Source organism: Leptodactylus fuscus, chromosome 6 (genome assembly GCF_031893055.1).
Source record: "Leptodactylus fuscus isolate aLepFus1 chromosome 6, aLepFus1.hap2, whole genome shotgun sequence".
Lineage (NCBI taxonomy): Eukaryota > Metazoa > Chordata > Amphibia > Anura > Leptodactylidae > Leptodactylus > Leptodactylus fuscus.
In genome coordinates this window covers 145,282,428-145,307,535 of record NC_134270.1, presented here as the reverse complement: position 1 = coordinate 145,307,535, position 25,108 = coordinate 145,282,428, and the positions used below count along the sequence as shown (strand labels likewise).

The following is a 25,108-nucleotide window of genomic DNA, read 5'->3' as shown; positions in this document are numbered from 1 at the left end:
GTATAATGTAATTCCCCCCTGAGCTTTACTAGTGGGGTATTCTTATGTTATACCTCCTGAACATAACCAGGAAGTTTATTGGCGCTGTGACCCAGACGTTTACCATTGTCCAGGTCGCAAGCCAAAAAAAAAAAGTCACACCAAACACTTACACAACATATACATAAAGTCGCAAATAAAGTTTACATTTCACCCAATCCCTGTCCTGTCTATACCTGAGCTTCCTACAGTAAAATACGTCTCTAGTGATGTCCGTTACACACTAAAATAATAGTAATAACGATTATCACTAGAGATAAACGTATAGATTGCTAAAATTATTATAGGGGGATGGAAAATAACATTTTTATGTAAAGTCCTATTTAATTTGCATGCACAAAATGGGATGGCGCATTTCTGCGATTTTGGCGATTCTTTAACACCCGCCCCTGTAAATATATACATGTGTGGTATGTATGAACTCCTCACATATTGCAGTTTTATGGACAGTACATTATGTTTGCAGAAAGGGATTTCTTGAGCCGCACTTTAGTGGCAAATTTGAATTTTTGCTAGCAATCTCTGTTTGCGGCAAAGTTGAATGAAGGTGGTTGTATATATAAACTATTAAATTGTGTTTTTATATACGGTATGCTGTGTACTCTGAAAAAAGTTAGATTTTGGTATCACAGTCACCGTTTGGTAGGTGCAGTATAGCTTTTTAACATATTAGTGAATAACAGCAAAATCCTGCTTGTCTTCTGTATTCCTGTTTTTGGGAGTCTGAGCTCTTGTTGTAGTTGATGTTTCCGGTACATATAGTAGATATACACATTGTATACACCATAAGCTATTATTTTAAAAGTATTTTGTATATGAATGTGAGATTGAACATGAGTTTTAGGTGCAAATATGTGTTTTAGCGTATTTTTTCAAAAAATTATTTGTGTTGGTCGCAAAGTTGCATGAAGGTGGATGTGGCTGTCGATGACCCATTAAGACATTTGTAATCTTCATATTGTCTACTTTCAAAAAATATATAGGGTTTAGGGGTTCACTTACTTTTCATGGTGTGTAATCCCTACATTTTATAGGATGATACTTTTTTGACATTTCCAGCTTCAAAGCAGAATTTTGTTCCTTCCAGTTCTAGCGATTTTCTGAAGACACGTGCATGCGGGTTCAGGCCATAGTGATAGGTATGAACTCTGCACATGTTGAACTCTTATTTTTAGGAGGTTTGGTGCATTTAATTTTTTGTTTGGTTTCCGCTTTTAACAACTAATATACATTTATTTGCATTTTTTCCATAAAACATTCACTTTAAATCAAAATTGCATGAAGGTGCCTGTTCGTATACAGTACCAAGTGGCATTCTGACAATGCTGCAGGTGTCTACTTTAAGAAAATATATAGGTATGGGGGGGTTGGATGCTTTTTTAATGTTGCAATTTAGGTTTGATTTGTCCATCTCAAAACTGTGAAAATTGCTCTGGCTACTGGAGGTGCAAAATTTCCAGAGACCCTTGGCAGCGAAAAGGTTAAAGGTCTTTTGTAGGATTTAGATACTGATGATTCCTCCATTCACAGCGAATGCAGGATGGGGATCAGGATAGATATGGGTCATAGAGATGGGACTGCACCTATAAGACATTTATGACATGTCCTGTGGCTACTGTATGAGATGCCGCAGTCACAACCTGTATCCATGTTACCAGAAGGAGTGTCAGAATTTGGTTGACATTGTGATAGAATTTGTGAAGTGATACATAAAGTCTTGTGACTTGTAAACTGTAGTGCAGGTATCATGATACAGAAAGTCCTATAAAATGGTGACTAAATGGCCGCCTCATATTGTACCAGTGTAAATAGCAGAGAAGCTGCAGAGCTGTCATTCATGGCAGTCTCTTATGCTTCACTATGGGCACTTTCTGTTGAGGTTGATATACAGGTCCATGGGAAGATGAATCCTATTAATATTATAAATGTGAAAGTTTGTGAGTTTGGATGTTTGTGGGTTTGTGTGTTCGGATGTTTGTTAGTCAATCACGCAAAACCCGCTCGACCGATTTGGCTGAAATTTTCCACAAACATAGTCACTACACTGCATTGCGCAATAGGCTACTTTTCGTCTCAATAGCACACATACGTTTGTGCCAGGACCCCCACAAAACCCAAACTCACACCACCATCTCTGCAATCTCACACACTTTGGACCATAGCAAGCCACAAAATTCATATTACCCTCTTCAGCCTCGCCCCTAACCCCACACAATCTCATATACATATACTTTACCACTTTGCCCCTCACCTTAACGATACTCCAGGAGCTCTCTTTAACGCTCCGGAGCAGCCATGTTTGCCAACCCCCATCGCTCTGACAATCCGTGACACCGCCCACCCATGTCAATACCCCTAGGAGGTCTAATAAATGCAAAAAAAAAGTTTAAAAAAAGTAAAAAAAAATATAAAAACAAATAAAAAGGATTAAAAATTCAAATCACCCCCCTTTCCCTAGAACACATATAAAAGTAGTTAAAAACTGTGAAACACATACATGTTAGGTATCCCCACGTCCGAAATCGCCCGCTCTACAAAGCTATACAAATATTTTTCCTGTTCGCTAAACGCCGTAGCTAGAAAAATGGTCAAAAGTGCCAAACCGCCGTTTTTTCACTGTTTTGATTCAGATAAAAATTTGAATAAAAAGTGATCAAAGCAATAACATTTCCCAAAAATGGTAGAACTAAAAAGTACACCCGACCCCGCAAAAAAACACGCCCTATGCATCCCCATACACTTACGTATAAAAAAGTTACGGCTTTCAGAATATGGCGACTTTTCAAAAAAAATTTTTTTAACACAGTTTCGGATTTTTTTAAGGGGTCAAAATGTAAATAAAACCATATAAATTTGGTATCCCCGGAATCGTAACGAAACACAGAATACAGGGGACATGTCATTTTGGTTGCACAGTGAACGCCGTAAAACCAAAGCCCGTAAGAAAGTCGCAGAAATGCATTTTTTCTTCAAATCCACCCCATTCTGAATTTTTTCCCTGCTTCCCAGTACATTATATAGAATAATTAATGGTGGCATCATGAAGAAAAATTTGCCCCAGGAAAAATTAAGACCTCATATGGCTCTGGGAGTGGAGAAATAAAAAAGTTATGGGGTTTAGAAGGAGGGGAGTCAAAAACGAAAATCAAAAAATGCCATCGGTGGGAAAGGGTTAACTTCAAATACTTCTGTCCCAAAGTCACTATGTAAAGTTTCTCACAACACCGTATAGCAGCTCAAATACAAATTAACTTCAACACAAAAGTCTCACGTATTCTCTGAATTACAGCAAAAACAAGATACAAAGTTACATTTCATATCCCATACCTTATACACACTACGAAAACCTTACCCACGCCTGTATATACCCACTGCTACAATCACCGCAGACGAAGTCGCGGGTACCAGCTAGTCTATAATACTGGTGCTTAAATTTTAGAGAGGCCTTTGGGTCCCCTTTGGCACCAGGGACCTACAGTGATTGCTACCTCTGCACTTCTTACATCATGACATTTATAATCTTCACGTCCTCCTCCCTGTGTCCATGACATCAGCTTCTAGAGATTAGTGAATCAATTCTGCAGAAGTGGAATTTGATTTGAAATTCAGGAAATCTTGAATTCGCTTAGAATCAGGATTTCTTCATGCTTCGTTGATTTGAATTGCAGTTTAATAAAATGGCCGCTGTACATATTAGAACAAGGGGCAGGGAACTCTGGGAAAGCGTGATCACCCACAATGCCAGTGTGCAGCTAAGCAGCAGCCAGCCGTCTCTGTGATGTCACAGCCCTATAAAATCCAGGATTATTAAATGATAATCAAAGTACATCCTGCATTACTACTAGAGATGAGCGAGTAGTGATATATTCGATATTCGTTTCGAGTAGCCCCTCAATATTAGACTATTCGACCGAATATCGAATCCCATTATAGTCTATGGGGAAAAAAGGCTTGTTTCAGGGGAAACCACACTTCGACTCCGGAGAGTCACCAAGTCCACAATGACCTCCCAGGATGCCTGGGGGCATCTAACATGCCCAAGTCCCAGAATTACCCCACTATCACAGCCTATCAACTAGACACTTTCCACACTCAATAGAACCTCTATGAAAGTGGGGAAAATACTTGGAAACCTTTCCTCTGCATTAATATGGATAGAAACACAAATTTAAACCTAAGGAAACATTAGCATGCGCTCATCACGATTCCTGATTTGATAGCTGCGTTAACCAGGATGTAGGCTACAACGCTGACGAGGCCCGAGCACCAGGAACAGGTGTTACAAGGGCTAGCGGATAATGCTTCCAGCTGTTTATCCACCAGCCACTACCTCCAGTCGTGTTCATACCCAAGACTCTGCCCCTCCTTCCTCCCAACATGCCCAATCTTCCCAGCAGAGTCATCCCACCCATCCACAATCCATATTCGTGTCATTTGCAGTTTGGAGTTAGATAGGGAGAGACGTTGTAATGAGGGCGAGAGAGGATTTAGGTTTGGATAGGCAGGAAAAATTAAAACCGACAGCTCTTTATAGAGCTAAACTACTTCACCAGTGTATATAAACCGCTACTATATACACTTAGCTCATAAATTTCACAAAAGCCCTTTTTAGGGCTCAAATTCTCCACCAGTGGTATGCTCTGCATTCCTGTCCCATAAGTGTAATAAGAAAGCTGTATACTGTTATCCGGTATACACGGCAGAATATATACCCAATATATCTACCCTCTGTATACAAACATAAATTTGTAAAACAAAAAAGTTCAAAAAAAGCAGACACTGTCACTCACCATATAGTGGAAACCAAAGGGTGCACGACCTTCCAAATCTCTGGACTCCAAAGAGAAAAGCTTTCATGTGAAGGTAACAAATTGTTGAGGTCCGCAATACTTTGGTCCAATTAAAATTTAACTTTTAATAAATCTTAGTCATGCCATGACTAAGGGGTAGAGTACCTCGAAACGTTTCGGCGTTTTTTTTTTACTTGTTGTTTGTTATTTTTTCTTCTGTTATATCATGTACATTATTATGGATTTTTAAGAAGATTTATTAAAAGTTGAATTTTAATTGGACCAAAGTATTGCAGACCTCAACAATTTGTTACCTTCACATGAAAACATAAATTTGTATACAGTCCATCAGTTTGTCAACTCACTCACTCATTCCTGTATACAGTCATACTAGTATATACGGCAGTATATAGGCCCAATATATCTACGCTCTATATATATAAAAAAAAAAAAATGTGTACAGTCCATCAGTTTGTCAACTTACACACACACACAAAAAAAATTAACATTTGTATGCATCTCAAAATGCGCAAGGCTAGCGCAAAGGGATGTGGATGGGGATGAGGCCGGGGGCGTGGAAATGCAGCTGAGGAGCAAGGTTGCGGTCAAGCTACATCTAGAGGGAGAGGCATGTCCAGAGGCACAGGCTACTGGTGAGGGGCAGCCAGCATCGCGCTTCTCCACAATCCCTGGCTTGATGGCTACATTAAGCAAGGTGCAGATTGACCAGGCCTGAGCACCAGGAGCAGGTGTTGCAGTGGCTAGTGGATAATGCTTCCAGCTACTTTTTCACCAGCCAGTCAGCCACTATCTCCAGTCGTGTTCATACCCAAGAGTCCGCCCCTCCTTCCTTCCAACATGCCCGATCTTCCCAGCAGAGTCATCCCACCCTTTCCCCCTCCCAGGATCAGTTTTTGGGTCCTTTTACTGTCTCTCCCTCTGTTGAACCACTTCCTGAATCCCAGGAACTAGCAGATGACTTTGTGTGTCCTGATGCCCAAACATTGGAGCATCCGCCATTTCCTGCCAATTTTGTGGTTGTGGACCCGCAACCAGCGTTTTTGGGCCTCAGTCATGATGATGAGACCCATTTTCCATCAGGGCAGGCTGTGGTTATGTGCGGATTACAGTAAGAGGAGAGAGAGCAATTGGAAGAGGAGGTGGTACACGAGGCCACCAACCCGACCTGGACAGGGTTGCTGTCTAGCGGGGAAAGCAGTGTAGATGTGGAGGCAAGCGCAGCAGCAAAAAAGGTGGCTAGCGGCCAAGGCATGTCCAGAGGCACAGGACAGTCACTCATTCAAGAATCCTGTCATACAGTATATAGGACCTAATATACGCTCAATATATCTAGCCTCTGTGCATACCATAAAAAGGCTAAGTGGTATACAATCCATCAGTTAGTGAAGTCACTCATTCCTGCATACTTTTTTTTAAGGTATTCATTAGTGGGGAAAGAAATAAGGGTCTTATTCTCTTCAATGTAGAAATAAGGGGCTTATTCTCTTAAATGTAGAGAATTACATTCCTTTTTGCCCTGTATTAATTTCCTTTGCAATTACATTTTTTGGTCTAACAGTACAGAGACCTTCGATAAAAAAAAACAAAAAAAAACAGTATATCAGACAGAGAAGTAGTAGGCCATGCACAGGGGAGGGTCACAAGACTAAATATTTCTGGCGCAGGCACAAGTCACAGGAGAGTAAGTGGGCATGGCATCAGGGGTCACTTACAGAGGCCTAAGCACCCAGTGACAAGTAGCGGTTATGTCTTGACCAGCAACCCAACAGTTTAGACTGGTTGACTAGGTTATCCACTTTATCTCAAGTCACATCAGAAACCCTCATTGAAGAGTCAGTGGGTTTATCAGACACAACCCTTAGTTGGCATGGCCTGGGAACAGAACCTGTACCCTCACGTGTCCTCAACCTGCCTCTGTAAATTTTTGTTTCCCCAGTTAGAGAAATACTCTATGCTGTGGGGGTGACCTATTACAGGACAGTCAGCAGCTAGTGCCCAGTCAAGATCTGGAGGACACATTATGTGCTTCCTCCAGTAGGTGGGCAATTAGAGATGAGGAGAGTATGGTGGGAGCTGCAGTTGTGAGCTGTCAGGCTCCTGGCACAGAGACCATTGTGGAGGACATGAGTGACCTACAGACATTATGAAGCAATACAGTGACCTAGTGGCAGAGTTTGTAGGTTGCAGTAGCCTTAGGAGGCCATACAGTGACACAGTGGCAGCATGTGGGGGGCTGCACCAGCCTTAAATGGCCATACAGTGATCCAGTGGCAGAATGGGCTGGTGAAGGTAGTGTGAAAAGGTCATACTGTGACCCAGTCATAGAAAGTGGCAGCCTTGTGAAGCCATAAAGTGACCAACTATCAGAAATTGTAGGTTGCAGCAGCCTTATGAGGCGATTCATTAACCCAATGGCAGAGTGTAGAGGTTGTACCGTACTAGTGTGAGGAGGCCATATAGTGATCTAGTGGCAGAGTGTGAAGATTGAAGCAGCCTAATAAGGCCATAATGTGACCCAGTGGAAGACTGTGGAGGTTGCAGCATCATGAGGATGCCGTACAGTGACCCAGTGGCAGAGTGTGGACATTGAAGCAGCATTAGGAGGCCATACAGTGAACCAGTTGAAGACTGTGGAGTTTGCAGTAGCCTTATGAGGCGAAACAGTCACCCAGTGGCAGAGTGTGGATGGAGCAACAGCATGAGAAGGCCATACAGTGAACAAGTGGCAGAGTGTGGAGGTTGTAGGAACCTTATGAAGCCATACAATGACCGAGTGGCAGAATGAGGAGGCAGCAGTAAAGTGAGAAAGCCATACCGTGACCCAATGTAGAGATTGTAGCAGCCTTATGAGGACATACACATAATGGCAGAGTATGGAGGTTGCCGTGGCCTCATGAGGCAATATAGTGATCCAGTTGCAGAGTGGGGAGATTGAAGCATCTTTATGAGGCCATACAGTGACCCAGTGGCATAGTGTGGAGGTTGCAGCAGTCTTATGAGGACATACAGTGATCCAGTGACAGAGTGTGAAGGTTGCAGAAGCCTTATGAGGGCAGACAGTGACCCAGTGGCAGAGTGTTTGGGTTGCAGCAGCTTTAGAGGCCATATAGTGACCTAGTGGAAGAGTATGCAGGCTGCAGCAGCCTTATGAGGCCATACAAAGACCCAGTAGCAGAGTGTGGAGCTTGCAGCAGCCTTATGAAGCTATAAAGTATCCCAGTAGCAGAGTTTAGATGTTGCTGCAGCCTTATGAGGTGATATACTGACCCAGTGGGAGAGTGTTGAGGTTTTAGTAGCATAAGGAGGCCATATAGGGACCCAGTGGCAGAGTGTGGAGATTGAATCAGCCTTATGAGGCCAATTAGTGACCCAAGGGCAGAGTGTGGGGGTTGCAGCAGCATGAGGAGGCCATACAGTGACCCAGTGGCAACATGTGGAGATTTCAGCAGCCATATGTGTCCTTACAGTGACCCAGTAGCAGAGTGTGGAGGTTAAAGCAGCCTTATGAGGCAATATACTGACACTGTGGCAGAGTGTGGAGGTTTCAGTAGCATAGGAAGGCCATGTAGCGATCCAGTGGCAGAGTGTGGAGCTTGAAGCAGCCTTATGAGGCAATACAGTGACCCAGTGGCAGAGTGTAGAGTTGGCAGTAGCCTTATGAGGCCAAACAGTGACCTAGTGGCAGAGTGTGGAGGTTGCAGCAGCATAAGGAGGTCAAACAGTGACCCAGTGGCAGCGTGTGGATTTTGCAGCAGCCTTATGAGGCGATATACTGACCCTGTGGCAGAGTGTGCAGGTTTCAGTAGCATGAGGAGGTCATGTAGTGATCCAGTGGCAGAGAGTGGAGATTGAAGCAGAAATATGAGGCAATACAGTGACCCAGTGGCAGAGTGTGGAGTTGGCAGTAGCCTTATGAGGCCAAACAGTGACCCAAAGGCAGAGTGTGGAGTTGGCAGTAGCTTTATAAGGCCAAACAGTGACCCAGTGGCAGAGTGTGGGGGTTTCAGCAATGTCATGAGGCCATACAGTGACCAGGAGGCAGCCTTATGAGACCAGATGAGACCAGACAGAGACCCAGTGGCAGAGTTTGTAGGATGCTGTGGCCTTATAAGGCCATACAGTGACTTAGTGGAAGAGTGTGGAGATCAAAGCAGCCTTAAGAGGCCATAGAGTTAACTAGTTGAAGTGTAAGGATGTGGAAGATTTTTGAGGCCAAACAGTGACCCAGTGGAAGAGTTGCAATTACCCAGTTGCAGAAAGAGAAGGCAGCAGTAAAGTGAGGAGGATTAACAGTGACACAGGGGCAGAATGTGTAGATTTCAGTAGCCTTATGAGGACATACACGTAGTGGCAAAGTGTGGAGGTTGCTGTGGCCTTATGAGGCCATACAGTGAACCAGTGGCAGAGCATGAAAGTTGCATCAGTCTTATGAGGCCACACAGTTACTCATTTGCAGACTGAGGATGTGGCAGAAGTCGTATGAGGCCATACAGTGACCTAGTGGCAAAGTGTAGAGGTTACTTTGGATTTATGAGTAGCCTTATGAAGACATACACCTAGTGGCAGAGTATGGAGGTTGTTGTGGCCTTCTGAGGCTATGCTGTGACCCAGTGGCAGAGCGTGAAAATTGCATCAGCCTTATGAGGCTATACAGTTACCCATTTGAAGAATGATGATGTGGCAAAAGCTTTATGAAGCGATATAGTGACCTAGTGGCAGAGTGTGAAGATAAAGCCATCTTATGAGGGCATAGAGTAACCCAGTGGCATAGTGTGGAGTTTGCAGTAGCCTTATAAGGCCAAACAGTGACCCAGTGGCAGAGTGTGGTGGTTGCAGCAGCATGAGGAGGCCATACAGTGATCCAATGGCAGCGTTTGGAGGCTGCAGCAGCCATATAAGCTATACAGTGACCTAGTGGCAAACTGTGGAGGTTATAGAAGCCTTATGAAGTTATACAGTGGCTCACTGGCAGATTGTGAATGTTGCAGCAGCCTTATGAGGTCATAAAATTACCCAGTTGCAGAAAAAAAAGACAGCATCAAATTAAGGAGGCTAAACAGTGACACAGGGGCAGAATGTGGATATTTCATCAGCCTTATGAGGACATACACCTAGTGGCAGAGTGTGGAGGTTGATCTGGCCTTATGAGGTTATGCAGTGACCCAGTGGCAGAGCATGAAAGTTGCATCAGTCTTATGAGGCCATATAGTTACCCATTTGCAGACTGAGGATGTGGCAGAAGCCTCATGAAGCCATACAGTGACATAGTGGCAGAGTGTGGAGATTAAAGCTGCCTTATGAGGGCATAAAGTAACCCAGTGGCATAGTGTAGAGTTGGAAGTAGCCTAACAAGGCCAAACAGTGACCCAGTAGCAGAGTGTGGAGGTTACAGCAGCATGAGGAGGCCATACAGTGACCCAGTGGCAGCATGTGGAGATTGAAACAGCCTTATGAGGCCATACAATGACCAAGAGGCAGAGGGTGGAGTTGGCAGAATCCCTATGAGGCCATGCAGTGACCCAGTGGCAGAGTGTGAAGGTTGCAACAGCATGAGGAGTCCATACATTGACACAGTGGCATTGTGTGGAGATTGCAAAAGCAATATCAGGCTATACTGTGACAAGGTGGCAGATTGCGCATGTTGCAGCAGCCTTATTAGTCCATTCAATTAACCAGTGGCAGAAATAAAGCAGCAGTAGAGTAAGGGAGGTAAACAGTGACACAGTGGAAGAGTGTGGAGGTTGCAGCAGCATGAGGAGGCCATACAGTGATCCAGTGGCAACGTTTGGAAGCTGCAGCAGCCTTAAGAGCCATATAGTGACCTAATGGCAAAGTGTGAAGGTTGCAGGAGCCTTATGAGGTTATACAGTGACTCATTGGCAGATTGTGAATGTTGCAGCAGCCTTATGAGGCCATACAATTACCCAGTTGCAGAAAGAGAAGGCAGCAGTAAAGTGAGGAGGATTAACAGTGACACAGGGGCAGAATGTGTAGATTTCAGTAGCCTTATGAGGACATACACGTAGTGGCAAAGTGTGGAGGTTGCTGTGGCCTTATGAGGCCATACAGTGAACCAGTGGCAGAGCATGAAAGTTGCATCAGTCTTATGAGGCCACACAGTTACTCATTTGCAGACTGAGGATGTGGCAGAAGTCGTATGAGGCCATACAGTGACCTAGTGGCAAAGTGTAGAGGTTACTTTGGATTTATGAGTAGCCTTATGAAGACATACACCTAGTGGCAGAGTATGGAGGTTGTTGTGGCCTTCTGAGGCTATGCTGTGACCCAGTGGCAGAGCGTGAAAATTGTATCAGCCTTTTGAGGCTATACAGTTACCCATTTGAAGAATGATGATGTGGCAAAAGCCTTATGAAGCGATATAGTGACCTAGTGGCAGAGTGTGGAGATAAAGCCATCTTATGAGGGCATAGAGTAACCCAGTGGCATAGTGTGGAGTTTGCAGTAGCCTTATAAGGCCAAACAGTGACCCAGTGGCAGAGTGTGGTGGTTGCAGCAGCATGAGGAGGCCATACAGTGATCCAGTGGCAGCATTTGGAGGCTGCAGCAGCCATATAAGCTATACAGTGACCTAGTGGCAAACTGTGGAGGTTATAGAAGCCTTATGAGGTTATACAGTGGCTCACTGGCAGATTGTGAATGTTGCAGCAGCCTTATGAGGTCATAAAATTACCCAGTTGCAGAAAAAAAAGGCAGCATCAAATTAAGGAGGCTAAACAGTGACACAGGGGCAGAATGTGGATATTTCATCAGCCTTATGAGGACATACACCTAGTGGCAGAGTGTGGAGGTTGATCTGGCCTTATGAGGTTATGCAGTGACCCAGTGGCAGAGCATGAAAGTTGCATCAGTCTTATGAGGCCATATAGTTATATTTAAAATTTAAATATAATATCATATATATGTTAAATTTTAAATATATCCGAAAAGGACTGCGGACCTATTTTCCTGTTTGCATCTTACTATTGAAGTCTTGCTTCGTGAGTCCAGAAGCTTCTAGGTCGTGCACCCTTGGGGATTATGGTGAATATATGGTGAGTTTCAGTGTTTACTTTTTTGCGTAAATTTTTTTTTTTTTTTTTGCGTAAATATTTCTTACAGGCCATATAGTTACCCATTTGCAGACTGAGGATGTGGCAGAAGCCTCATGAAGCCATACAGTGACATAGTGGCAGAGTGTGGAGATTAAAGCTGCCTTATGAGAGCATAAAGTAACCCAGTGGCATAGTGTAGAGTTGGAAGTAGCCTAACAAGGCCAAACAGTGACCCAGTAGCAGAGTGTGGAGGTTAAAGCAGCATGAGGAGGCCATACAGTGACCCAGTGGCAGCATGTGGAGATTGAAACAGCCTTATGAGGCCATACAATGACTAAGAGGCAGAGGGTGTAGTTGGCAGAATCCCTATGAGGCCATGCAGTGACCCAGTGGCAGAGTGTGAAGGTTGCAACAGCATGAGGAGTCCATACATTGACACAGTGGCATTGTGTGGAGATTGCAAAAGCAATATCAGGCTATACTGTGACAAGGTGGCAGATTGCGCATGTTGCAGCAGCCTTATTAGTCCATTCAATTAACCAGTGGCAGAAATAAAGCAGCAGTAGAGTAAGGGAGGTAAACAGTGACACAGTGGCAAAATGTGGAAATTGCATCAGCTTTATGAGGCCATATACCTAGTGGCAGAGTGTACAGGTTGCTGTGGCCTTATGAGGCCATACAGTGACCCAGTGGCAGAGAGTGGAGGTGGCAGCAGCCTTATGAGGCCACAAAGTTACCCATTTGCAGAGTGAGGATGTGGCAGAAGCCTTATGAGGCCATACAGTGACCCAATGGCAGAGCATTGAGATGACAGTAGCCTTAAGAGGCCATAGAGTTACCCATTTTCAGAGAGAGGATATGGCAGACGCTATATGAAGCCATACAGTGATCCACTGGCAGAGTTGGGAGATTGCAGCATCCTTATGAGGTCATACATTAACCCACTAGCTGAGTGTGGAGAATGCAGCTGTGTAAGAAGGTCATACATTGACCCAGTGGCAGAGTGTGCAAGCTGCAGCAGATTTATGAGGCCATACAAAGACCAAGAAGAAGAGTGTGGAGGTTGCAGCACACTGAAGCCATACAGTGACCCATTGGCATAGTAGGATGGCAGCAGTAGCGTGAAAAAGCCATACAGTGACCCAGCGGCAGAATGTTTAGAATGCAGCAGACTTATGAATCCATAAAGTAACCCAGTGGCAGATTTTGGAGATTGCTATTACATTATGAGGCTTATACACTGACCCATCGGCAGATATATGAAGATGACAGAGTGTGGAGGTTAAAGTAGCATAAGGAGGCCACATAGTGACCCAATGGCAGAGTGTGGAGTGGGCAGTAGCCTTATGAGCTCATAGAGATACCCAGTTGTAGAGTGAGGATGTGGCAGAAACCTTATGAGGCCAAAAAGTGACCCAGTGGCAGAGCGGGGAGATTGCAGCATCCCTATGAAGCCATACAGTGACCCAGAGGCAGAGTGTGAAGATTGCAACAGTGTGAGATGGCCATACATTGACCCAGTGGCATAGTGTGGAGGTTGAATCAGTTTTATGAGGCCATACAGTGACCCAGTGGCAGAGCGTGGAGGCCGCAGCAGCCTTATGAGGGCAGACAATGACCCAGTGGCAGTGTGTGGAAGTTGCAGCATCATGAGGAGGCCAAACAGTGACCCAGTGGCAGAGTGTGAGGGTAGCAGTATCATTATAAGGCCATACAGAGACCAAGAAGAAGAGTGTGGAAGTTGAAGCAGCCTAAAGCTATACAGTGATCCAGTGGCAGAATGTTTATATTGTAACCGCCTTATGAAGCCGTACAGTAACCCTGTGGCAGAGTGTGGAGATTACTGTAGCGTTATGAGGCAATATACTTACCCAGTGGCAAAGTTTGGAGGTTGCAGTAGTGTGAGGAGGCCATATAGTGTCTCAGTGATAGAGTGTGGAGAATGCAGCATTAGTATGAAGCCATACAGTGACCCAGTGGCAGAGTGTAGAGTTGGCAGTAGCCTTATGAAGCTAAACATTGACCCAGTGGCAGCGTGTGGAGACTGCAGTAGCATGAGGAGGCCATACAGTGACCCAGTGACAGAGTGTGGATTTTGACAGTAGCCTTATGAGGCTAAACATTGACCCAGGGGCAGAGTGTGGAGGTTGCAATAGCATAAGGAAGCCAAATGGTGACTCAGTTGTAGAATGTGGAGATTGAAACATTAGTATGAGGCCATACATCGACCCAGTGGCAGAGTGTGGAGGTTTCAGCAGCATGAGGAGGCCATACAGTGACTCAGTGGCAGATTGTGAATGTTACAGCAGCCTTATGAGGCCAAAAATTTACTCAGTGGCAGAAAGAGAAGGCAGGAGTAGAAGGAGGAGGGTAAGCAGTGACAGAGTGGCAGAATGTGGAGATTGCAACAGACTTATAAGGCCATATCCCTAGTGGCAGAGTGTGGAAGTTGCTTTGGCCTTATAATGGCAGAGCGTGGAGTTGGCAGCAACCTTATGAGGCCATACAGTTTTCCATTTGCAGAGTGAGGATGTGGCAGAAGCCTTATGAGGCCATACATTGACCCAGTGGCAGAGTGGGGAAAATGCAGCAGTGTGAGGAGGTTAAAGCAGCCTTATAAGTCCATACAGTGACCTAGTGGGAGAGTTTGGAGGTTGCAGCAGCCCTATGAGGCCATACAGGGACCCAGTTCCAGAGCATGGAAGTTGCAGCTGCCTGAAACAATACAGTGATCCAGTGGCAGAGTGCAGTGGCAACAGAAGTGTGAAGAGGCCATACAGTGACACGGTGCCAGAATGTTTAGATTGCAGCCATACAGTGACCCAGTAGCAGAGTGTGGAGTTTGCAGTAGCCTTATGAGGACAAACATTAACCCAGTGGCAGAGTGTGGAGGTTGCAGCAGCATGAGGAGAACAAACAGAGACACAGTTGCAGCATATGGCGATTGAAGCAGCCGTAAGAAACCATACTGTGACACAGTGGCAGAGTTTGAAGGCTACAGTAGCGTCATTAGACCATACAGTGACCATGAGGCAGAGTGTGGAGGTTGCAGCAGCCTTATGAGACCATTCAGTGACCCATTGGCAGAGTGTGAAGGTGGCAGAAGCCTTTTAAGCCATAGATTTACCCTGTTGCAGAGTATGGGTGAGGCAGAAGCCTTTTAAACCACACAGTGACCGAGTGACAGAATGTGAAGGTTGCTGTGGCCTTATGAGGCCATACAGTGACTTAGTGGTAGAGCATGGAGGTGGAAGGAGCCTTATGAGGCCATAGAGTAAACTAGTTGCAGTGTGAGGTAGTGGCAGAAGCCTTATGAGGCAAACAGCGACCCAGTGGCAGAGTGTGGAAATTAAAGCAGCCTTATGAGGCCATACAGTAACCTCATGGCAGAGTGTGGAGGTTTCAGCAGCATGAGGAGGCCATACAGTGACTCAGTGGCAGAGTGTAGAAGTTGCAGGAGCCTTATGAAGTCATACAGTGACTCATTGAAAGATTATGAATGTTCCAGCAGCCTTATGAGGCCATACAATTACCCAGTGGCAGAAATCAAATACAGATAGACAAAAGAGTGAGGGGGCTAAACAGTGACAAAGGAGCAGAATGTGGAGATTTCAGCAGCCTTATGAGGACATACACCTAGTGGCAGAGTGTGGAGGTTGCTGTGGCCTTATGAGGCCATACAGTAACCCAGTGGCAGAGCGTAAAAGTTTTATCAGCCTTATGAGGCCATACAGTTACCTATTTGCAGACTGAGGATGTGGCAGAAGCCTTATGAGGCCATACAGTGACCTAGTGGCAGAGTGTGGAGATTGAAGCCACTTTATGAGGCCATACAGTGACCAGTGGCAATGTGTGGAGGCTGCAGAAGCTTTATGAGGCCATACAGTGACTTAGCGGTAGATTGTGAATGTTGCAGCAGTCTTATTAGTCTATTCAATTACCCAGTGGCAGAAAAGAAGGCAGCAGTAAAGTGAGGAGGGTAAACAGTGACACAGTGGCAGAATGTGGAGATTGCATCAGCCTTATTAGGCCGGGTTCACACGGAGTTACGTGCCGCGAGATTTGGCACGTAGACGCCGCGTGACCCTTTGCGTGCCGTACACGCTCCCATTCATTTCAATGGGAGCGGGGAGCGTATGCGCCGCGCTAGTTTGCGGCCGTGAATAAATGCACGGCCGCAAACTAGCGCGGCGCATACGCTCCCCGCTCCCATTGAAATGAATGGGAGCGTGTACGGCACGCAAAGGGTCACGCGGCGTCTGCGTGCCAAATCTCGCGGCACGTAACTCCGTGTGAACCCGGCCTTAGGCTGCATTCACACAGAGTAACGCCAGGCGTCATTTGTGTGTAATTTGTGTGTCTTTTATGGCCGTCATAAAACGTTTACATAGAGTTCTATAGGAAAAGACGTCTGTAATTTACTGCCGTCATTTACGGCCGTCATTACAATGACGGCCGTAAATGACGGCCGTAAATGACGGGCGTCTTTTCCTATAGAACTCTATGTAAACGTTTTATGACGGCCGTAAAAGACACACAAATTACACACAAATGACACCTGGCGTTACTCTGTGTGAATGCAGCCTTAGGGTGCATGCACACTGAGTAACGCCGGGCGTGTATGAGAGCCGTACACGCCGGCATTACAGCAGACTGCCGAACACTTCCCATTCACTTCAATGGGAGCGCTCGTAACAGCGGCGTTTACGAGCGCTCCCATTGAAGTGAATGGGAAGTGTTCGGCAGCCCTGCTGTAATGCCGGCGTGTACGGCTCTCATACACGCCCGGCGTTACGTAGTGTGCATGCACCCTTAGGGTGCATTCACATGGAGTTTTTTGGCATGTAATTTGGCGCGTCATTTTACGCGCGGTTTTTTGTGGCTGCCATTGACTTCAATGGTGTTTTATGACCGTGTGGAATGACGCGCGTTGTTTACGCACATCATTTCTACACGTGTCTTTTTTTCGCGTGTTTTTAGAATGCGCATGTTTATTCTATGCGCGTTAAACAAATACGACGTAGTTCTATGGTGAAACGGACCGTTTTGACAGCGCGTATACGGTCGCGTTAACGGTGCGCGTATATGGTGCGTCTTTCGCAGAAGACGCGCGTAAAGCACGCGCAGGCGTATTCCAGCCCATATTCAAGGCCACGGCCCACAAGGGCTGGGCCAGCGGCCATTTTAAAACACATTCATCATCATCAGCATCCCCACTCCATTTCAGTTGGTGCATGGAGCAGGGAGCCTGGAAACATTCTCCATGTAAGTATTGGCCTTTAATGTACTGTGCTTACATGTAAATTTTGACCAAACCCACTATTTTGTACATGTTTACCAACTGACGTTTTTTCCAACTGACGCCTCATCGAATTAGTAAGTGTCTGGTCCAGATGGCAGGACCCATATTATGTTTCTGGAAATAAATAGCATGAAAATATGCACTTTAGTATGGCATGTCCAAAGTGTGGCCAAATTATGCCCCACCATACAGTTGTTGTTGTTTTATATCCAGTCTTCTGACATGTGGCCCATATGTGTTTTATAAAGCTCGACTAGCCTTTTCACAGGGAGGGCAAACATTTACACACCAACCAAAAAACACTCGTGTTGAGATTGGGACTTCGACGCCACTGTTTGTTAGGAAACTGTGTTCAAAATGCAAACATATAGATATAGTACCGCCTCCTTCTGGTGTGTCGTTTTGGTATATTAATTTCTCTGTTATGTTTCCCTTCACAACTATGCAGGTTCATTTGAAACCCAATCTTTGGGCGAAAGCGGATCCATTGTATGTTGATCGGCATGCTCGAGAGGCCACATGGATCAGCATCTGTGAGGACTTATTTGAACCACAGTGGTCCAGCTTTCGGCGCAGTGAGAAAATACGAATTGGTGAATATTTTTTTTCATTCACCTTTTTTTGTTTTGTTGCAATTGTGTATGTTTAACACTGGCTTATTTGAAAAAGCATTAGTGTTGTTTTTTTTTGGCTCACTGTTTTTTTTCTATATTTTTTTCACAGAAAACAATGTTCGCACACGGTGGAAGAGTGTGCGGGACCGCTTCATCTGGGACATCCGGAAGGCGGAGTGAAGTGGGGCCTCTCCTGCCAAGCGGCAGAAAATTACGTTCTATGAGGATCTGCAGTTCCTGCTCAGCGGCATGGGAGAAAAGTCGTGTTTTTTTAATAATCTCTTTTTGTGTTTAATGGTTAAAATCGACGGCCTTTTAAGTAGTGTTTTTTTTTTTTTCACCATCCAGATCTTCAGGCAATGTCACACAGACACTGTCAGACTCCCCTGCACCACCACCACAGGAACTGCAGACTATAGAGGCCAGCCACCCACAAAGCCCACCTGCCGGTTGCTCGTATGAACCGGTGAGGGGACGACAAGAACACAGTGATGACGACACCTCCTTCCGAGTGGGTTCAGAGCCAATGTCACCTGCTTCTTCGCCGGCTGGCCAACTTCTCACGGAAGAAGAGTCAGCCCAGGAGCCGGTGCCACTCACCCAGAGGAGGAGGCATGGACGTCGTGCCCCTCAACGCCGCACACCTTCCACCCACGAGCAGACTGGAAGGACCCCCCGGATAGAGGACAGACAGTTAGTTGGATGTTGAGGGGGAAGCTGTGTCCTTTATCCAGAGGGTGAACAGTCAGGATCACGCCAGTTACTTTGGGAATGATGTGGCAGCTATCTGCTGCCAGTTGCCACATGAGAGACAGCAAGATTTCAAGGCATATGTCCATAATGTGGCAGCAATCTTCCAGTCTGCTCGTGAGCTGCCAGAAGTGGGATATCTCATATCCCAGTTCCGGCAGCTGTGTTGCCGTGGCCCAGCCACTTGTCCTCCAGCCCAACAACAATCCCCAAACGTATCCTCCACCCCAACACAGCCCCTACTTCCCAGTCCCGGTCCCACATGTGTGCCATCTCCTGCTACCGATGTTGCGGACTCTCCGCTTCCCAGCCCAATCCACTGTTCACTTTTGAATCCTGATGATTATCCGTCTTCTTAATTTCCTTCCCCATGCTCTTTTCTCCCTTTATTTTTTTTTTTTGGGGGGGATTCTACGTTGTAAATATTGTAATATATATTTTTTTTTTTTGTTAAAAAGTTTATACATTGTTTTGTGTTTTCTTCTTTTCAATACATTAGCTTGCAATATACTGCAGATTTTCCTGCCTTTCACCATAGGCATCTTTAAAGAGGACCTTTCATCATATCCGGCCACATGCAGTGTTTTATATAGTGCTGGAAAGCTGACAGTGCGCTGAATTCTGTGCACTGTCAGCTTTCCAGTAGTATATAACACTGCATGTGGCTGGATATGATGAAAGGTCCTCTTTATAAGGGAGAAGTTTTCATGGTTTGGCCCACAGGCTGCTCAATATACTTCTGCAAAGCCAACAGTGTGCAGATTTCAGAGCATTGCTCCACACAGCTAGTCTGTCAGGAAGATACTTCTGCAAGGCAACACCTACAGCACTGTACAGTATAAATTCAGAACCACTCAAAATAGACTCATGTGAAAATCAACATGATGTAACCTAGCCCAACAAGGAGGCTGCATTCCTACACCCTGCAAACTCAGTACAGTGCTATACATGCTGCCTACTAAATAGAAGGCCAGCCTGAAACACTGTCTTGAAAAACATTATAGAAAGTGCAAATTGGCCTTTTTAACAATAGCTGTTCTCCTGGGGCCCTTCATTGTCCTCTATTCTGCGCACTGTTGTATTTAGCACACATTTTCTGTGATTTGACAGACTATAATATATTAAAGTGGCTAAATATATAAGGAAAAATATCCATAGGTAACCTTCCTAGTTTCTGCAACGAAAGGAAAACACAGACACAAACAATTTTTTTTTTTTAATTTTTTTTTTTTTTAAGGGCTCATATTCTGGGTTTGACAACATACAAGGAAATACACATTTTACAGCCCAAAAGGAAGAATATATACATGTGACATGGGTGAAATATATACATGTGTGAATGTGCACAAATACACATGTGGGAAAATGTACATGTGTACAACACAAATGGCAAAGAAACCAAAAAAAAAACAAAAAAACACCACGATGAGGAAGGTCTTCATTCCGGGTCAGGCTGGTCATCACTGAGGCGAGAAAACTGCCAAGGCACGGCACCTTCGGGACTCATGAAATAGTCCGTGAAGGTATCTCTCACCTGTACAGCTGCGTTGGCTGCCCGACCTGAGGGCCTAGCTGGTACCAGTGGGTGACCCAAAGCTGCCTGTGGCTCCACTCCAATGTTGGGGCTGTCACACTCCAATACAAAGTTGTGAAGCACACAGGCAGCTTTGATCACCACCACCACAATTTCAGGAGCCAACTGCAGTGCACAGGTGAAGACCCTCCACTTACTACTCATGAGCCCGAAGGCGCACTCCACGAAGCGTCGTGCCCGGCTCAGTTTCATGTTGAAGACCCTCTTCCGGGCATCCAGTCTCCTCCGTGGGAAAGGGCGCAGCAGGTTTTCCAAGAGGGGAAATGCCTCATCCCCTACCATGACGAAGGGGACTGGATGCGTGGCACCCGGAAGCGGTCTTGCTGGAGGTAGAGTCACCTGATCTAGCAGTACTGTGCGGCCCAAAAGCGATGTCAGTAGCGCCCGGGAGTCCCCAGTACTACCATAAGCACCGACTTCGATAGCAACAAATCGGTACGTGGCATCAGCCACCGCCATCAGGACCACTGAAAAGTACTTCTTGTAGTTGAAGTACAGTGATCCTGAGTGCGGTGGCTTCCGCACACGTATATGCTTACCGTCGACGGCACCTATGCAGTTGGGGAAATTGGCCACAGACTGAAAGCCTGCTGCTGCCTGCAACCAAATCTCCGGGGTCGGACTGGGCATCACTATGGGTTGCAAGTGCTGCCATATCAGATGGCATGTGCTCCTCACAATTCCGGATATGGTGGATATACCAACCCGGAATTGTAGGTGCAGGGATGCAAAACTCTCCCCTGTTGCGAGAAACCTAGAAACAAAGAAACTAACAAATATAAGTATTTTGCCAGTATATGAACAGTACTGCCAATATTTACTTTATACCCAAATTTGTTTACCTACACATACAATTTGTTAACAGTAATGCTAACTATATCCGACCACTTTTGGCCTAACGCCCTTCAAAACAGACGCTGACATTGTACAAACTAGTTTATAAAGTAAATGGGGACAGTGTTTGAAGGCGAAGTTGTGAAATACATGATGAATTTTTTTCATCAAATATTCGCCAAATTGTTTATCAGGTAATGTTTGGGCTCTTTAATTTATAACCAAAAATCTGAATGTTCAACTAACATAAATGGAAAATGTGAATGTAATACATACCGCAACGTGATGACCAGCCTTTCCGTGGGACTGATGACCTTCCTCATGGTGGTGTCTTTACACTGGAGATGCTCCGCTAAGAGACCAAGGAGCCGGTCAAACGCCTGTGGACTCATCCTCAGGAATGTGTGAAATTTTGTGGGGAATCTTTCAAAAAAAAGGAAACCTGTCATGGGATGCACTTGCAACTGCACACGGTGAAATGTCCCTATTTAATGGACCCTACACACAATATAAATTACCAGAGTGTCCACAATATAAAAATGACACGACATGAAAATACATTGATGAAGAAACATACATGCTCAGAACGTATTGAAAAGGTAAGCTAAATGTAAAAACATGCAAACATAAAAAACTTACAGCCTCAACTCCTGGTACAGCGTGGCAAAGCTTCCAGTGGAAGGGCAAGTCAAATTTAAGGGGTGCACCCAATATTGCCGTGGTTTCTTGGCCATAGGCGCCTGCTGGTGTTGGTGTTCACCCTCCTCCTCCTATGAAAGATTTGGTGTTTTTAGCAAACCAGCAGCAATGGCATGTCTTCATTGCATACTGCAACTGTGGTCTCTTGGGAGTTTGGTTGGCTTGCACTCTGCGACATTTTTCAGTCTTCTGTAAAGGTAAAGGTAATGGCCTTCTCATCAGAGCTCAAACAAACTCTCTTGTGTCCATCATGACAGGTGTATCGTGATTAAATAATGGGTTGTCCTTTCTGGCCCTGCCCAGTGGGCTGGCTCTTGTTTTTAATGAGTTGGAGGTGTTTTTACGCTTCCGTAAATGCGAGTTGAAGACGCGTCAGAAAACGCCTACGTAGCGCGACGCGTTCAATAAACACGCGCGTAAAAAAAAACAAAACACGCATAAAATGACGTGCCAAATTACACGCCAAAAAACTCAGTGTGAATGCACCCTTATAAGGCCATACACCTAGTGGCAGAGTGTAGAGATTGCTGTGACCTTATGAGGCCATACATATAGAAAGATTCTGCTGCACACACTTGTTAGGATATGATGCAAAAATTTTTTTTATTGAAGCAGTGAAAAAAACATTACAGTTGATACGCCATGAACATAAGGCATAGAACGGGTATGTAGGCAAAACTAGATCTAAGGATAACGTTTCAGTCTTATGACCTTTGTCAGACGCGATCTAGTAGGGGTAACCCAGAAAGTGTAGTCCACACAAGCAATTTTGATAAACCAATGTATTTAGGAAAAGTCTTATATCCACATAAACTAGCAGTATAGATAAGATCCTTGTTATGAGACAGCCCCTCTAAGCTACATCCACATGAGAGGTGCCCACTACTGAATTTCTGTTGTGGGAAATGAGCGGTGGATTTTTCTGAGTTTAACTTACAGGGGTGAGCAGTGGGTAACCTCTGCACCCCTGCAAGTTACACCCCTGATGATCATATAGATTTGTCTGAGTTTATCTGTGCAGCCAATACAGACAGGAATACCCCCTGCTCCATATTTTACAGAGGGTTTCTACGGCCCAGACACCGATCTGTAAAAACTATGGTGCTATAGAAGTAAATAGGTCCGTATACTATCTGCAATTACGGATCTATACTGAAAACAAATATGGTTGAGTGCATAATGATAGAAAGATGATAAAACTTTATGTTTTTGCTTTTATTTTATAATTTTGTTAATTTTGGTGTAAGAGCAGGCCAAGCTGAATTGCACAAGGTGCATATCATGCTAAGCAAGTGTTGAAATCCATTGTGTCTGAATAAATCCTATTAATATTATAAATGTGAAAGTTTGTGGGTTTGTGAGTTTGGATGTTCGGATGTTTGTTCCTCAATCACGCAAAACCCGCTCGACCGATTTGGCTGAAATTTTCCACAAACATAGTTAATACACCCGATTGCGCAATAGGCTACTTTTCGTCACAATAGCGCACATACGTTTGTGCCAGGACCCCCACAAAACCCAAACTCACACCTCCATCTCTGCAATCTCACACACTTTGGACCATTGCAAGCCACAAAATTCATATTACCCTCTACAGCCTCGCCCCTAACCCCACACAATCACATATACATATACTTTACTACTCTGCCCCTCACCTTAACGATACTCCAGGAGGCGCTCTATAACGCTCCGGAGCAGCCATGTTTGCCGACCCCCACCGCTCTGACAATCCGCGACACCGCCCACCCATGTCAATACCGCTAGGCGGTCTAATAAATGCAAAAAAAAAAGTTTTAAAAAAAGTAAAAAAATATAAAAACAAATAAAAAGGATTAAAACTTCAAATCACCCCCCTTTCCCTAGAACACATATAAAAGTAGTTAAAAACTGTGAAACACATACGTTAGGTATCCCCGCATCCGAAATCGCCCGCTCTACAAAGCTATACAAATATTTTTCCTGTTCGGTAAACGCCGTAGCGGGAAAAATGGTCAAAAGTGCCAAACTGCCGTTTTTTCACTGTTTTGATTCTGATAAAAATTCAATTCAATCAAAGCAATAACATTTCCCAAAAATGGTAGAACTACAAAGTACACCCGGTCCCGCAAAAAAAGACGCCCTATGCATCCCCATACACGGACGTATAAAAAAGTTACGGCTGTCGGAATATGGCGACTTTTCAAAAAAAAAATTTTTTTAACATAGTTTTGGATTTTTTTCAGGGGTCAAAATGTAAATAAAACCATATAAATTTGGTATCCCCGGAATCGTAACGAAACACAGAATACAGGGGACATGTCATTTTGGCTGCACAGTGAACGCCGTAAAAACAAAGCCCGTAAGAAAATCGCAGAAATGCATTTTTTCTTCAAATCCACCCCATTCTGAATTTTTTCCCTGCTTCCCAGTACATTATATAGAATAAATAATAGTGGCATCATGAAGAAAAATTTGTCCCAGAAAAATTAAGACCTCATATGGCTCTGGGAGCGGAGAAATAAAAAAGTTATGGGGTTTAGAAGGAGTGGAGTCAAAAACTAAAAACCAAAATCACAAAAATGCCATCGGCGGGAAAGGGTTAACTTCAAATACTTCTGTCCCAAAGTCACTATGTAAAGTTTCTCACAACACCGTATAGCAGCTCAAATACAAAATAACTTCAACACAAAAGTCTCACATACTCTCTGAATTACAGAAACAACAAGATACAAAGTTACATTTCATAGCCCATACCTTAGACACACTACGAAAACGTTACCCGCGCCTGTATATACCCACTGCTACAAGCACCGCAGACGAAGTCGCGGTTACCAGCTAGTCATGTAAATAAACCGTAATTCACATGGAGCAGAGTCTGGCTTCTGAAAACAAAAGTAAATTTGCAACTCATTACCATGAAATACTCCAGAAGACTCATAACAGGTAAGTACAATAGAACAACATGAAGCATGAATGTTTGGAAACCTTTTTTTCCCTCTTAACATAATAATGTTCAATTTGACATGAGGTTTTTTTTTTTTTGTTTTTTTTTATTCTGTCACATTGTCAAAGAACAGTGAGGGGTTGGGATGCAACAAAATGTTGCCTTTGGAAAAGGTGAATTACTGAAGGTGGATGGCCTTATGTGCTATGGTAGTTTATTAGCATTTTTATTCACATTGTTTCCAGTGTGGGAACGCTCAGTCTGACTCCGATACTAGAGCAAGAGAAGACTTTACCCAATGTCATATTATTCTAAATCAATATATCAATAAGATATGCTCTGGCCACATGTGCAAACTTTCCTTTGTGTATTATCCAAGATCCGTGGTTTCATATCTCAGCAGAACCACACTTCTATGCTTTATAGTGCCTGAGACCTATAGCAGCAGATCGGTAGGGTTTCAAAGACTATGAAGTGACCTCCCCCTCCA

The 25,108-nt window shown here is 44.6% G+C and overlaps 1 long non-coding RNA gene across 4 annotated transcripts in view; it reads left to right on the top strand.

Annotated features, from left to right (window-relative positions):
- LOC142208785 (uncharacterized) overlaps positions 1-25,108 on the top strand; it is a 176,942-nt gene that overhangs the window by 58,490 nt on the left and 93,344 nt on the right. Inside the window, exons 1-5 of one of the 4 annotated variants that reach the window (XR_012716911.1) lie at positions 8,252-8,283; positions 8,555-8,589; positions 10,246-10,280; positions 12,165-12,199; positions 13,956-13,977. This is a non-coding gene — a long non-coding RNA (uncharacterized LOC142208785). Of the gene's footprint in view, positions 1-8,251; positions 8,284-8,547; positions 8,590-10,245; positions 10,281-12,164; positions 12,200-13,955; positions 13,978-25,108 lie in introns of those variants that run through there. The other 3 variants (XR_012716910.1, XR_012716908.1, XR_012716909.1) reach the window with 3 other exon arrangements.